A 14,330-nucleotide genomic window follows, 5' to 3' on the forward strand; every position below is an offset into this window, starting at 1 on the left:
CTTGAAAGTTCTTGAGTTTGTCTGAATTGTGCCCACACAAAATGGAATGAGGGATGGAAACACCACCATCCCATCACCGAGCTCTCCTAAGTGCAAACAGGGTGAAACGTGCTATGAAAAGAAGAGTTAACATGCCATTTAATACATAGCACATGTAAATTCTCTAGGACTGGAAACATTCCTGCCTTAATGCACACTCCAAAGGCACACATGCTTCTTTTTCTTTTACTCTCCTACAGGCATGAGGAGTTGGAAAGTTGATTCTCTTTCTGCAGTGCATGGAGGACATCATTTCTCCAGCTGGGTGCTTAACCTATATCCTATGGTGTCCAATTTATCCTGACATTCAAATGGGATGATTAAGTAACCCGGTCGTTAAGGCTCGATGTTTTTCACCAGCTTGCCTTTTTAGATCTTTTCATCACCACATCACTTGTAGAAAGAAGGAGTTTGCTTCCCTCTCTTTCTCTCCCTCTGTGTGTGTGTGTCTCAGTGTCACAACATGAATAGGCAATTAGAAACCACCAGTGTATGCAATTTTAGTCTAGAACTCAGGGGAAATGTTCAAAGACTTAAACATCATTAGAAACAGTAATTGTTAATTTCTCAGTCCCCAATCCAAAGGCTGGTGTACTTTATTTATTTATTTATTTATTTGCAAGGGGGAGGGGAGACACACATGTAATGGTAATTAGATGTCTTTTTGTCTTTTCAATCAGGAGCTGTTTACACCTTGAAGTTCATGAATAATGTATGATATACAGGCATGATAATGGATAATTAGATGGACCAGCTAAGGGGAACGTGAAAGAGGTCTGGGAACCCAAAGATTGCATAAGGTGTGTGGGCATTTTGACATCTATGAAGCGCTATAAATCTGGCATTAACTACCACAGCTTCATGGAGACAATTAAGAAGAAATGTGGGTGTCAAAAAAGCATCCTAGCAAACTAATCCCATAGATTGGCTAGCTTATTGCAGCAGTCCAAAACACAATTGGCAGACGCCCACGTTGGACATGATCGCCCTTTGATGTGGCTGTTATTGACTTTATAAAGATGCCAGAGTTAAACTGATGTCTTAAGCTCATTGGTTGACAGGTTCCTGTCTAGGATTCTGTCACTGCAATAAATGTCAACCTATCTGCTTGAGTTCTAATAGTTTGTTGTATCTGCAAAGAGTCAAACAGCAAATTACTCATATATTCATTACAACGTGAAGATGCCCTGTCTTGCAAGTAGCCTCTCAGCTGCATAAGGAAATGCACAATGACAAGCAAATTCTCCAGTTTTGTTCTGGGGCTGGAGTTTCTTCCATCTGGTTTAATTTCCTGGAACACAGAGTAATTTTTTTATTGGATAAACTTCAGCTGATAAGAATCAAGGCTACTAATTTTTTTTTTTCTAGTTAAGAGTTTAAGTTTTAGTTCACATTGTCAATAAGGACAAGGATAAATAATAAGCATTCCTTATCTTCTTCATACATATTTAGAACTCATTAGTTGTAGTGTTGGATGGTAACTTTTATCCACAAATTAGTCACCACAAGCAGAAAGTTTCTATCACCTAGTGTCAAATCAAGGCCAAGAATTTTCAGAGACCCACTTGTTTGTCAGCTCAGCTCAGCCAACACATTCATTTGCACAACTGAGTTTCTCTGTACTTGTTGACTGTACATTCGATAACCAGCAGATGAAGGTGGGAAGAGGTGTCATTAAAAACCACTGCATTTGAGAGGCTGTGAGATGATATGACAGTTCTCTCCATAGTGTTTTGCATGTAATAGTCCACTGACTCATGAAGTCCATTCCTCCACATGCAATAGCCCAGGATTCAGCCCCAGCACAGAGGTGGAGAATTGCAGTCAGGTGGGAGACAGGATTTTATTCAACATCAAAAGAAGCAGCAACACTTCATGGCATCCAAACAAACCAGCATTCCCCTCTGGCTGTTTGTTCATCTGATAGTAGTTTACTGGTCTTCTACCTCCATGAACAGGGAAACATGGAGCAGAGAAATGATAGAATTGTGGAGGTTGGTGCCTGCAAGCTTTAGCTGATAGCTATCTGCCTGAATCTTCTTCCCTTTTCTGTATATGATGGAAGAAAAACAAAATGAGGAAGTGAATCCATAGTATCACCTTCATGCTAATATCTAAGGGTGGGACTTAGAGGAGGAGAGGCTTATGGAGGAACTTTCCATCTCTGGGCCTGTGAGCTGGAGGATTCCTTGCCCATCTCTAACTCATAAAGATGTTTTAGCAAACCATGTGGGACCTCTGGTGGGATCAAGGAGTGATATATCATATCATATCATTTCCATGGAGACCAGTGCCAGCAGAAGGGCAATCAATGCATGTAATTCTTTTATGGAACAAAATCAATTACAGTTTCCACAATAGTAGAAGCCATAGCAAGGTATATACTTGGCCCTGAATCCTCTTCTCTGTTTTCTTCTTCATTCACAAACATACATCGATTTCAAGTATCAACTTTTCTTCTGTTTGAATAGTAGTTATCCTCTTTTCTTTCTTTTTTCTAATATACCTCACTACAGTTCTTCATTGCAAAAATGTTGCAGTTCAGCTGTTCTTTAAGCTGAATTTATACTGATCTGTGTGATTCTCATATCCTGGATGTTTTCCAAGCCCCTTGTTGCTATTCTTGGTTACAGTTTGTATCTCCCTCACAGGTCATCCCTTTCGTAGCTTACTGTCATGTCTATTCCCAGACTACCTTTGCCTGATACCAAATAAACACTTGGTGTTGAAATTTGTCAACAGTTTCTCCACAGAAGGGTTCCTAGGGAATATAAACATTCTTGATCTATTGTAATTATAAAAGGATATTTTTGGGTTTGAGGGTAAGGATTATGGTTCTCTGCCAAGCTGTAATAGCCAGATAAACATGGTGATATGTGGAGTTGTCCAATGGAACATTTACAATGTTTTTGTATAGTTGTTTGTTCACAGAATTGTGAAATCAGAATAGATGAAAATACCTTTAGCCCAAGCTTTTTAGTCCATTGATCAAGACCACCTATGAGCCATAATATCCCACAAGTAAAAATCAAGTTCATTGCATGATATGCCTTGAGATAAATGGTTTCAGATGACACTTGCAAGTGAACTGATCTGTGTTATTGGGGGGGGGGGAGCAAATGCAACATTGGATTTGTTGTGATATAGGAAAGAATCAGATTCAAGTTATCCCAAGAAATGCTTTGCTGAGTAAAATATTCCACCCCATATTTTTTTTTAAAAAAATACTTAGCATGTGCACTCCCTTTTTTCTTTTTATCAGAGAGCCAAAGCTACTAGAAGTCTATGAAAAAACAATACAGTGTGGAATGAGCAATTTATAAAGCCAGGAAAAAGGTGCTGTGAGTATCTATAAGCAGCACTAACAATAATATAAGCTTTTGGGGGGCACTTCTTTATGCAATGTTAGATAGTTCTTGGCTTGGTCATCCTTGTCACTTCAATTGTTGTCCATGACAAAAGCAACCCAAATTCCTGGGACATCACTCACTGGAGGCATCTGCTCTCTATGCCATCCCTCACTGAAATATGCAGGAGGTATTGGCTGTGACATCTTTCAGTGCACTCCTTTGTGCAGTATAAAAATGGTGTAGTCTGACTGTGGTGCATTGGCAATGCCATAGTGGAACCAAGGTTCACAAGCCCAAAACACTAGGCCTCTGTGATTAGCAGGAGCCTTGACATTATCTGCTGCTCCCCTCCGGCTTCCCTTTTTCTTCTAACGCTCACACTAATTGGAAAGAGGGTACGTTTTCCTAGCAAGACTATATTGTTATGAGCTATTTCTGTTGTAATGCAAGGTAAATAGGAATGACTTGATCTTCAATGGGCAATTGTGGCATGCTGCCCTTAGTGAAAAGGAAAGCTATAGTGTGAGAATTCCTGGGACATCACTCACTGGAGGCATCTGCTCCAGTGTTTCAAATCAACACAGCTGCCTGGACTGTTGGACTCTCCTTGTGGGCATAGTTATATGGTTACTGTCATAAAGATGGTTATTGTTTTGTTGTTATGTGCCTTCAAGTTGTTTCTGACTTATGGCACCCCTAAGGTTGTCATAAGGTTTTGTTGGCAAGATTTGTTCAAAGGACATTTGCCATGGCCTTGCCCTGAGGCTGGGAGCATGTGTCCTGCTCAAGGTCAACCAGTGAGTTTCATGGCTGAGCCAGGAATCGAACCCTGATCTCCAGATTCATAATCCAAACTTCAAATTTTGGCACTATAGCCCCGCATATTGGGTATCTAAAATCAAGAATGTAAGTCTGGCAGCAAGGCTGAAGGCAGTAAAATGTCAGTTGTGTCCCTTGGGTTTCAGAGGTGCTGTTTGTATCAGGCCAGCTGTTGACAAAAAGAAATCAGCAAGCCAGTGTGACAGACAGTGAACATGGCAAGGTCAAGGATTCATTCTGACACAGCTCCCAAGAAAGTCTTTGCAAGCATCTATTTCCCTGGACACTACTGCTGTGATAAACACAACACTTTTAACAATCACTTCCTGGCTTCTATCTTCCTCTCTGTAAACAGCACCCTAAGAAAACTAGAGTGGGGTAAAATGATGATGATGGTGGTGATGGTGATGGTGATGATGGTGATGATGATGATAATGATCTGTTGTTGCTTCTCCTATTGGGAAGGTTACAGGCAACTCTTGCTATCATCCTTCCTCATCCTACTGATCACACAATGGTTATTCATACTATAAGCACAAACTGCTTTGGTTGTCATTGCCCCTTTCCAGAAATCAGAGTGTTGGGTTCTATAATCTATGCAAGATGGTATTTGGAATCACCAATAAAAGGCCTCTTTAGTGAAGAGAATATTTTCTTACCATGTACTACATGTTAGGAAGTCCAAAAACATAGGATCTGTTGTCAGCAACTACACGACTATTGTGACCTTAAAGTGAACCTATCACAGGGTTTTCTTGGTAAGTTTCTTCAGAGGAGTTTACCATTGCCATCCTCTTAAGCTGAGAGAATGTGACTTGCCCAATCTCATCTAGCAGTTTGTTTTTTTTGTAATATTTAAGCAGGAATTCAAATCCTGGTCTCTCAGAGTTGTAGTCCAATGCTCAAACCACTACACCACACTGGCCTTCTCCTAGTAACCAAGATAGTTGGTTGCTTCCATGACAGTGAATTTGCTCCAGGTTTAGCCTGATATTTAAGGGAGCTGTCCAGAGTGCTGAACCTTGTCTCCCCAAATAGGTTGAGTCTCTTGGATCCAAAACACACCACAGAAAGAATCCCGTTTGAGACTGCTTTAATTGTCCCAATTCAATACTAGGGAATTCTGGGAACTGTAGTTTTGTGAGACATTTAACCTTCTTTGTCAGAGAGCTCAAACTACACTTCCCAGGATTCCCTACCACTGAGCCAGAGCAGTTAAAGAGATCTCAAACCGGATTATTTCTGCAGTGTGTTTTTGAACCTTGGGTAGTTTTTTAAACTTCAGATGTAAACCGAGTGCCAGGATATGGTGCTTGTGTGCTGTGCTGATCCCTGTTTAGCAATTTTTAAACAGTTATTGCACTGGATTATCTAAAGCGCATATTTTTCATCCATTTTTTCTGATAAAAGAAGAATATGCACTCATATTGAGAAACAGAAGAGAAAAGAGAAGAAATAGGAAATTGTGTGAATAGAAATTTCAAGGCAATATGCAACAAAGACTGCTGTGAACAAGCAAGACCTTAACAAGTTCTTTTTAAAGAGTTGTTTGTTATGTAATTCATTGCAGAGCTGAACTCATGACCTAAAATATTGGAAATCTGCTCAAAATATCTCAAGCAAGCAATTCTACTGTCCCCCAAAAGAAATGAAGAAAAAACGAGTGATCAAACATTACTTGTTCTTTGAAAAAAGTAATAAAGTTACTGACTGCTGCACTTTTTGCAAAAGGAATATTGTTGTCACTAAAGAGCACTAAAGAGTACAAGTATCAACTCTATAAAAAAAAAGAGATAAAATCAGTTTGGCAAGGTTTCTTTTAGAGAAACCTATGTAGATTTAGTTGTTTTTGGGATTTTTGGGGCTATGTGGCCATGTTCTGGAAGAATTTATTCCTTATGTTTTGCCTGTATCTGTGACTGGCATCTTCAGAGATTGGTGGCATGGAAGTGAGTGGAGTGCATTTCCTGTGTGACCCTTCATTTGAAGGAAGTGATGTATATGTTATTCTGTGTGTTAATCTGCTGTTGAATGGCAAGGCCTCAGGGTGGGAAGATATGCAGGAGATATGTGTGTCTATTTAATTAGCAATCCATTGTCTGCAGGGGACCCTGGGTGATGTTCATTTGCATGTGCTGAGTGGTGTTTTGGTGTTTTTCAGGATTGGTAGCCAAATTTTGTTTACTTTCAAGGTTTTTTCGGTTCTGTTGAAGGTGTCCAGGTGTTTGTGGATTTCAGTGGCCCCCCTGTGCATTCTGACCTGATAGTTGTTGGCACGGTCCAGAATTTCAGTGAAATGTCAGGAATAAATTCTTCCAGAACATGCCCCCAAAACCCACAAAAACTATGGATGCTAGCTGTGAAAGCCTTCAACTTCCTATGTAGACTGTTGAACAACTTCCCACTACCCCTGGTCTGCTGGGAGCACTTCTGCCCTCAAAGAATTTTCAGTGATGATCATCATTGGCTTTGACATTACATCTGCAAGTTCCCTTAGCATCCTTGGATACAGTTCATCTGGCTCTGGAGACTTCATTTGGAGTACCTAGGCATTCACCTAAATACTCTAAAGGCCCCAGATCCAGTCTGATCTTGGAAGCTAAGCAGGGTCAGCTTTGCTTAGTACTTGGATGGGAGACCACCTCCAATACCAGATGCTATAGGTTGTATTTCAGAGAAAAGAACTGGAAAAACCACCTCTGAGTATTCCTTGCCTAAGAAAACCCTGTGTAAATCATGGCGTTGCCATAAGTCAATAGGTGACTTAAAGGCACGCCCACACACACATACACAAGATCTCTAGGCATTTATATACTACCTCTTTACCTGTTATGGGCTCCAGTTCTCTTACTCCATCATTTGTTGTATTTTCACCAGGCTGAGCACTGTCTTCATTTTGGGAATAGAATGAGCCAAAGAAGGTGTTGAGCAGCTCTGTATTCTCTCTGTTCCACCTTTTCCATGCAGTGGCCACACTGTTTCCTTGTTGCTGTTCTTGCTCCAAATATAACTCTTTTAAAAAGTCAACCCTTTTTATTATTTTTAATTAATAAAATAATAATAAACCCAAGCTCATTCTGAGATGTAGCTTTTTTTCTTTTCTTTTCTTACTTTTATTTTTTAACTTTGCCTGTACTAGTACTATTCATTTGTCCTTTTTGGTGACTTCCCCTTCTTATATTTTTTGCATGTGTCTCTTTTAAATCTCAGACCATCAGAAAACTCTTTGTATATCCTCTGAAGGTTGTTATTTTTTTTAAAAAAAATACCTCCCACTTTTCTTCCTAAAGGGCTGAAAAATAGGATCTCGGGGACACATGTGGCCAATTAGCGACACTTTCCCCACCACTGTGATGTAGACATGATGAAAGGATGTGCGTGGGGATCAGCACAGGAAGTCTTTCCTCCATCTCCATCACTGTCTTCATTTCCCTCCAAATGTTGGAAGTAAATATCAGTGCTGCTAAATGTTTTCTGCTTAATTATGGTGGTGATTAGGATTTATAACCCATCTTTCCTCCATAGAATTCAAGATGGCATGTATAGTTCCCTCCCTCCCTCTTCACACATACATTTTTATCCTCACAAAAATTCTGTGAGGTAAGATAGGCTAAGGAATAATGACTGACCAACAGTGAACTTCCCGTCTGAATAGAGGTCTGAACTACATTCTTCTGAGTTCTTGATCAGCGCTCTGCTCATTACACTGTTCTGGCTGTGAGTGAAAGCTGTCAGAGTTATTCAGAACATAGATTTATCCAGTTTTCAAGGGCACAGAGCATCTTGTAGGGCAGATGAGGCCAACCATTGTAGACCTTTATTCTATCCAAGTTTATGGAGGATGAGATAGGAGGGTGATACTAGCACACTTATCCCTATTATTCTTGACATCACCTGAGATCAGCACCTGTCCACAATAAGGCTTACAGAGCTTATACATACAGTATCCTTGCCTCCCGAAACCTATTACTGAATCCCATTACAGGTTATTGCACTCTTGGATCTTTGGGGAACCTAATTCCAAGAAAACATTATTTTTCCAAAGCAGAGCTCATTATTTTCACAAAATATCGGCAAATGTCTTTGTTCCCAAATCTCACACATTAGAATTGTTGGAGTAAAGAACTGAAACAAAGCTGAAAGAGGTCAACTTTCTCAATGCTGCCATGAATTCCAAGCAAGTTTACAAGATGTTTCGTGGGGAGAGCCTTTATCCCAGTATATGTTATCAGAAAAAGCTTCCAAACTGAAATATGTAATTGAATGCATCTAGTTCTTTTCCCCACCTATGTAAGTAAAATCCCTTTCATATACTAAAGCCACAGATCTTAAACAGCTCTTACTGTCAGGAAGTTCCTTCTAATGGAGGAACTTCCTGACAGTAAGGGTTGTTCGACAGTGGAACAAACTCCCTCGAAGTGTAGTGGAGTCTCCTTCCTTAGAGGTCTTCAAACAGAGGCTGGATGGCCATCTGTCGGGGATGCTTTGATTGTGATTTTCTGCATGGCAGGGGGTTGGACTGGATGGCCCTTGTGGTCTCTTCCAACTCTACGATTCTATGATTCTATGATTCTATGTTGAAGTGGAATCTCTTTTCCTATAGCTTGCATCCATTCTTCCAGGTCCTATTTTCTAGAGTAGCAGAAAGCAAGCATCTTCCATCCTTAATATGACACCCCTTCAAATACTTAAATAGGGTTACCCTATCACCTCTTAACTGTCTTTCTCAAAGCTAAACATATTCAGCTCCCTAAGTCTCTCCTTGTAGGGCATGGTTTCCAGACCTTTCACCATTTTGCTTCCCCTTCTCTGGACACACTCCAGTTGTCAACATCCTTTTTTGCATTGTGGTGCCCAGAACTGGAAATGGTATTCCAGATGAAGCCTGACCAAAGCAGAATAGAGTGGCAGTATTACTTCCCTTGGTTTAGACACTAGCCAGTTATTCACCTCTGCTATTTTCCTCTCCCTTCCTGGACCATGCCCTTCAACTGGAGAAGAGATGAAATGATAACCTGTGCATCGATCCCTTTCAGCTTCCTACCTAAAGCCTCATAATCCCTTCTGATATTATGAAGACTGTGCCTTGCATAACATTGCTTCCCACATGGACCAAAAGGAAGGGGTAATGGTCAGTATGCTTGACAAACCTTGTCAGTCTCACTGTCACATCACAGATATTTGCCTCAGAGAGACAACACACCTCCCAAGACATCTTGTCAGGCCCATAAGCCACTGCTTCTGTACCTCTCAGCAAGGAGTCTCCCACCACCACCACACGCCTCCTTCTATGCTGAGCAGTGGCTGTTCTTTGCAATGTTCCTACCAGGGTCCCCTGCAGTGTCCCTGAGCACTGTCCCTGCTGCTCATTCCTGATAAGGGAGAGAGCTTCAAATCAATTCTGTAGCTGCAGTCTTCCAGAACAATCCCTGTTTTCCCTATTTCTGTATGTGACATTCCTCCAGCTGTCTATCTCTTGTGTATGTGAAGTGATTTCCTCCCCAGCAACTTCTTCTGTGTGTTCCCCATCCAAGACCATCCGTTTTGTTCTATCCAGGAAAACCTCTTGCTCCCTAATATGCTAAAGTGTACCTACCTGGGCCTCCAGCTCCTAGACTTCTCTTCCAAGAGGGCTACCAACTTGCATTTGGTGCAGGTTAGGTTCTCCACATCCAAAGGTAAGAACACAAGCATCCCACAACTGTTGCAGGTGACTGCATCAGCTCCCTCAGTGCCCATATTAAGAAATTTTAAGTAAGCACTGAAACAGGACTGTGGGCTTCCACTTCAAAAAGTATCCCATTAAACAACCATGTAAAAAACCTCTGTTGGCCTCCTTTGTTGCCAAGCTCAATCAACTGGGGCTATAGTTCTATAGAGAGCCCCTGGCTGCTAGCTCGTTCTGGAGGCAAGACTAACTCACTTCCCCGAGCAACTTCCCCTCAGAAGCCCTTTAAAGAAAAAAAATTAAAAATTAAAGGAGACACCCTCAAACACCATTCCCAACTCCCCTTCTGCCTGTGCTCCAGGTTCCCTTGACTGTGCCATTAGGCACATGCCCCTGGAAGGAGTTATGTATAGCTAGGCTGCTAGCGCCCCCCCCCCCAGTGACTCACAGATGTGACTCACAAAAGCCACAGCTCTTCAGCAACAAACACACTCTCCCAAGTTAAAAAAATAATAATGACAGCAACCATATGATATGCTTGTGATATTCAATGGCATTCATGAAAATATAAGGTTCACACATGCTCACACATGGGGAAAACACTGCAGCAGATGAGGTGCCATGATAACTGAAAATATTCTCCACATAAATGGTGATTACATGGCAGAACTGGTCCAATATATTTTGCTGCCTGAGGCAAAGAACAAGATGATGCCACCTTCCATTCCATTTACAAATGTTGACTGGTTTGGCACTGAATCTTTAGCACTGGACGTTCAACAGTGTCACTACTACATCTGGAGTCAGTGGAGCACAGGACAGGACACAATTACTGTATCTCCTTCAAACCATTGTCACCACTTCCCAGCATCTGCCACCTTAAAGGACATCCTCAATCTGCCTAATGGTAGGGCCAGTTCTGACCTGCCACAGTCTGGAGCTCTGTTGTCAGGGTCAGGGAGACCTCTCAGTGTGCAATCTCATGCAGAAGCAAAGCTTTCTTTGACATGTAAATAAACAGAGAAACTTCAACTTGGTAAACTAAGACCCCAGCATCCTTCAGAATGCACTGCGGTAAAGGGATTTTGGCTCTCCACATGTGTTAGGTTTCAACTCCCAGAAACACCACCGCATCATGAGATTGTGGTGGTCCAATTCATTAGGAGAGGCAAATGTTGCTTGCCTCACATGTGAATGAACACAGAATATCCTGTCATATCTTGCCACTCAAGCCTAGAGGGATTGGGGAGAGGAAGTGCAAGAACATGTGGTCAGATAGAGGGCAGGGTCAGTGTATGTTATCTCCTTGCACTACCTACATGCTTTAGTTCCTCATAAATTAAGCAAATATTTGAATGGGGTTCATGTTACCTTGCTTGAAAAGATCTCCTGCCTTGCTGCCAGGTTTTGCAAGGCCGGTCCTACTATCAGGCAGAAGAAAGCAGCCAATTCGAGTGGCTTGATTCAGCATGCCATGAAAGTACATTCTTATCTCTATCTCCCCCCCCCCTCCATTTCACAGTCTACCAGGTGCTAATGACTGGAATGTTGAACCATCAAAGATTCAGCAATCTATTCGTCAGTCTAAGAAACAGTCATGTACTCTTTGATAATGTGGCACATTCAGAGCAGTGTTGCTTTTTGTAACTTGTATTATTATAATCCCATCAGGAACGATTTCATTGAGATGTTCTCTAAATTCCTAAATTGGAATTGGTCTCAGATCACCTATCACTACTGGAACCACAGTTGTTTTCTTTCCCCAGAAGCACCAACTCTCACTTTGTATGTCTCAATATTTCACAGTCTTTTCACTCTCTTCGTCTTCAACTTTGCTGTTCCCTGTGATTGCCACATTAATAATCCAAGCCTTCTTTTTTCAACTACAGTTACGTCTGGAGTATTATGATCAAATTGTTTGTAATTTTGAATCTTAAAATCTTAAACAATAATAATCCTAATATTCCTATGGGACTTTAGGATGGTAGTGGTGGTGGTGGTGGTAATGATTTGGTTGTTTTCTTGTTGCTACTGGTGGTGGTAAATTGTCAGAGAATGGGAAAGCAGTTCTGGCCTTTTCTGCTTTGTTATTTACCTGTCAAGTCAACTTATAGTGACCCTATGAATGAGAGATCACCAAGACCTCTGGTCATCAACTGACCTGAAGATCTTGCAGACTCAGAGCAATGGCTTCCTTGTTTGAATAAATTCATCTCTAGCGAGCTCTTGTTCTTTTCCTATTGCTTTCCACTTTACCAAGAATTATTGTCATTTCCAATGAGTCACAATTGTCTCATGATGTGTCCAAAGTAAGGCAGGCTCAGTTAAGTCATTTGCTTCTAGGGAAAGTTCAGGCTTGTGTGTGTGTGTGTGTGTGTGTGTGTGTGTGTGTGTGATCCATTTGTTTGTCTCTTTAGCACATAACTCTTCTCCAGCGCATTTCAAATGAATTGATGTTCTTCCTGTCAACTTTTTTCATCATCTAGTTTTCACAACCATACACAGAAACTGGAAATACCTTGACCTGGATAATTCTGACTTTTCAGACTTTGTAGGTGCCAAAATAACTTGGCTGGCCTTGCCTGGGTATTTTAGACCTCAAGTTGGGAGCATGATGGAGGCACCATTTCATACTGTGCCTTGGGCAATATGACATCTTGGGTTGGTTCTCGTGATTCAGTAAGAGATGGTAATTGGCTTGGTAGCAACATGATAATGTGTCAGGCATTTTAACTACAAGTTATCACTTGCAGAATGTTATGAGCTTTTGCTAAGACCTATCTGGTGAGAAATAAAAGGCTACAAATGCAAACAGTGGGAAGGAAACAGAAATTCCAGATTTAAAAAGACAATATTAAAAGCAATCTGATCTATGGTAATTTATGAGTCTTCACGGTTTCTGCATATCAAATCATCTTCATTTTTGTGACTCTAGAGATGTATATATAAATAACAGGCAGTTATCTAGCAAACCGTAAATTCAAATAGCAATGCAGTTGCTGAAGGTGAGGTTCTCACCTAGCATGCTTACAATTCAAGTCACATTTGCTACAGCTTTTGCTTAGCTTGCTATTTAACTTCCATTTCCTGCTAACAGAAGCAATGAACACCTATTTAACAATGTGCTACTACAAATCCAAATTAGGCAGGCTAATTTATTTATTTATTTAAGCACTGACTCTAAACCTTTGGCGCAGATGGAGACAGTTCTGTAGGTGAAAAATTAACATATTCACTTATTCTGAATTTGATTTTGCTAATATACAACAGCAATGATTGCAAAACTGAATTCAATTAGCAGATTATCCTATTGCAAAACTGGACTTCAATTCTGACTATGTAGTTTCCTCAGCAGAAACTTCAAAAGGAATATCATTTTGACTTCCACAGTTTTTAACTTTAGCATTGTTATATTTTTAACTTTTGTATTTTTAAAATAATTTTATACTGTTTAAATGAAGTGATTTTAATTGTTTTAACATTCGTATTGCCAAGTTTTTGACCAATTTTACCTGTTGGTTGCCTTGGGTCTCACTCTGGGAAAAGGTGGCATATAAATAAAATAAAATAAAATAGTGCCAAAGTTGTCTATCCTAAAAAGCAAGCATGGACTAAGAACCCTTAAGGCACCAGATCTCATCTGATTTTGGAAGCTGAGCCATCAGCCCTGGTTAATACAGTACTTGGATGGGAGACTGCAAATAACTACCAGATGCTGTAGGCCATTTTTCAGAGGAAGAAAATGGCAAAACACCTCTGTGTATTTTTTGCCTAAGAAAACCCTATGAAATTCATGGGGTCACCATAAGGCAACAGGCAACTTGGAAGGCTCATGCATGTTGACCCTAAGGCCATAAAATGCTAAGGATACACAAAAAGCAAGCAAACAAACAAACAAACCTGATTTGGATTTTGCATTTGAAACAGAAGATTTCATAAGCTCTGCAGTGGCCTGCTAGTGTTCTGCTTCGGGGAATATTTATATTTTTCAGAGCTAGATTCTGCTGCATGCATCCATGACTGACAAGGTCAAAGAAGCAAGGGCAAAACAAACACTAAGCCAAGCTAAGTTCATCAGCCAGTGATAGAAGAAGAGCAAGCAGGTGGCAAATACATTGAGCTTTCACCTTGCTACTTGTGAATCAGTGTGATCAGAACCTGGAGAAACCTAGGCTGCATCTGCACTATGGAATAATCCAGTTTGACACCACTTTAACTGCCATGGCTCAATTTTATGGATTTTTTGGGAACTGTAGTTTGTTTTGGTATCAGAGCTCTCTGACAGGGAAGACTAAATGTCTCATAAAACTACAGTTCCCAGAATTCCATAGCATTAAGCCATGACAGTTAAAATGATGTCAAAGTGGATTATTCCTGCAGTGTGGATGCAGCACTAGTATGATGTAGTGGTTAGAGAGTTGAACCATGTAGCACCTAGTGACCTTGGGGCAGTC

General features: G+C 40.7%; 1 long non-coding RNA gene across 1 annotated transcript in view; it reads right to left on the minus strand.

Moving 5' to 3' along the window:
* Positions 1-617: 617 nt before the first annotated feature.
* The window catches only part of LOC121936988, a 31,031-nt gene continuing 17,318 nt past the window's right edge, over positions 618-14,330 (minus strand). The window contains exon 3 of the long non-coding RNA XR_006105065.1: positions 618-2,088. This is a non-coding gene — a long non-coding RNA (uncharacterized LOC121936988). The remainder of the gene's footprint in view (positions 2,089-14,330) is intronic.

Source organism: Sceloporus undulatus, chromosome 1 (genome assembly GCF_019175285.1).
Source record: "Sceloporus undulatus isolate JIND9_A2432 ecotype Alabama chromosome 1, SceUnd_v1.1, whole genome shotgun sequence".
NCBI lineage: Eukaryota > Metazoa > Chordata > Lepidosauria > Squamata > Phrynosomatidae > Sceloporus > Sceloporus undulatus.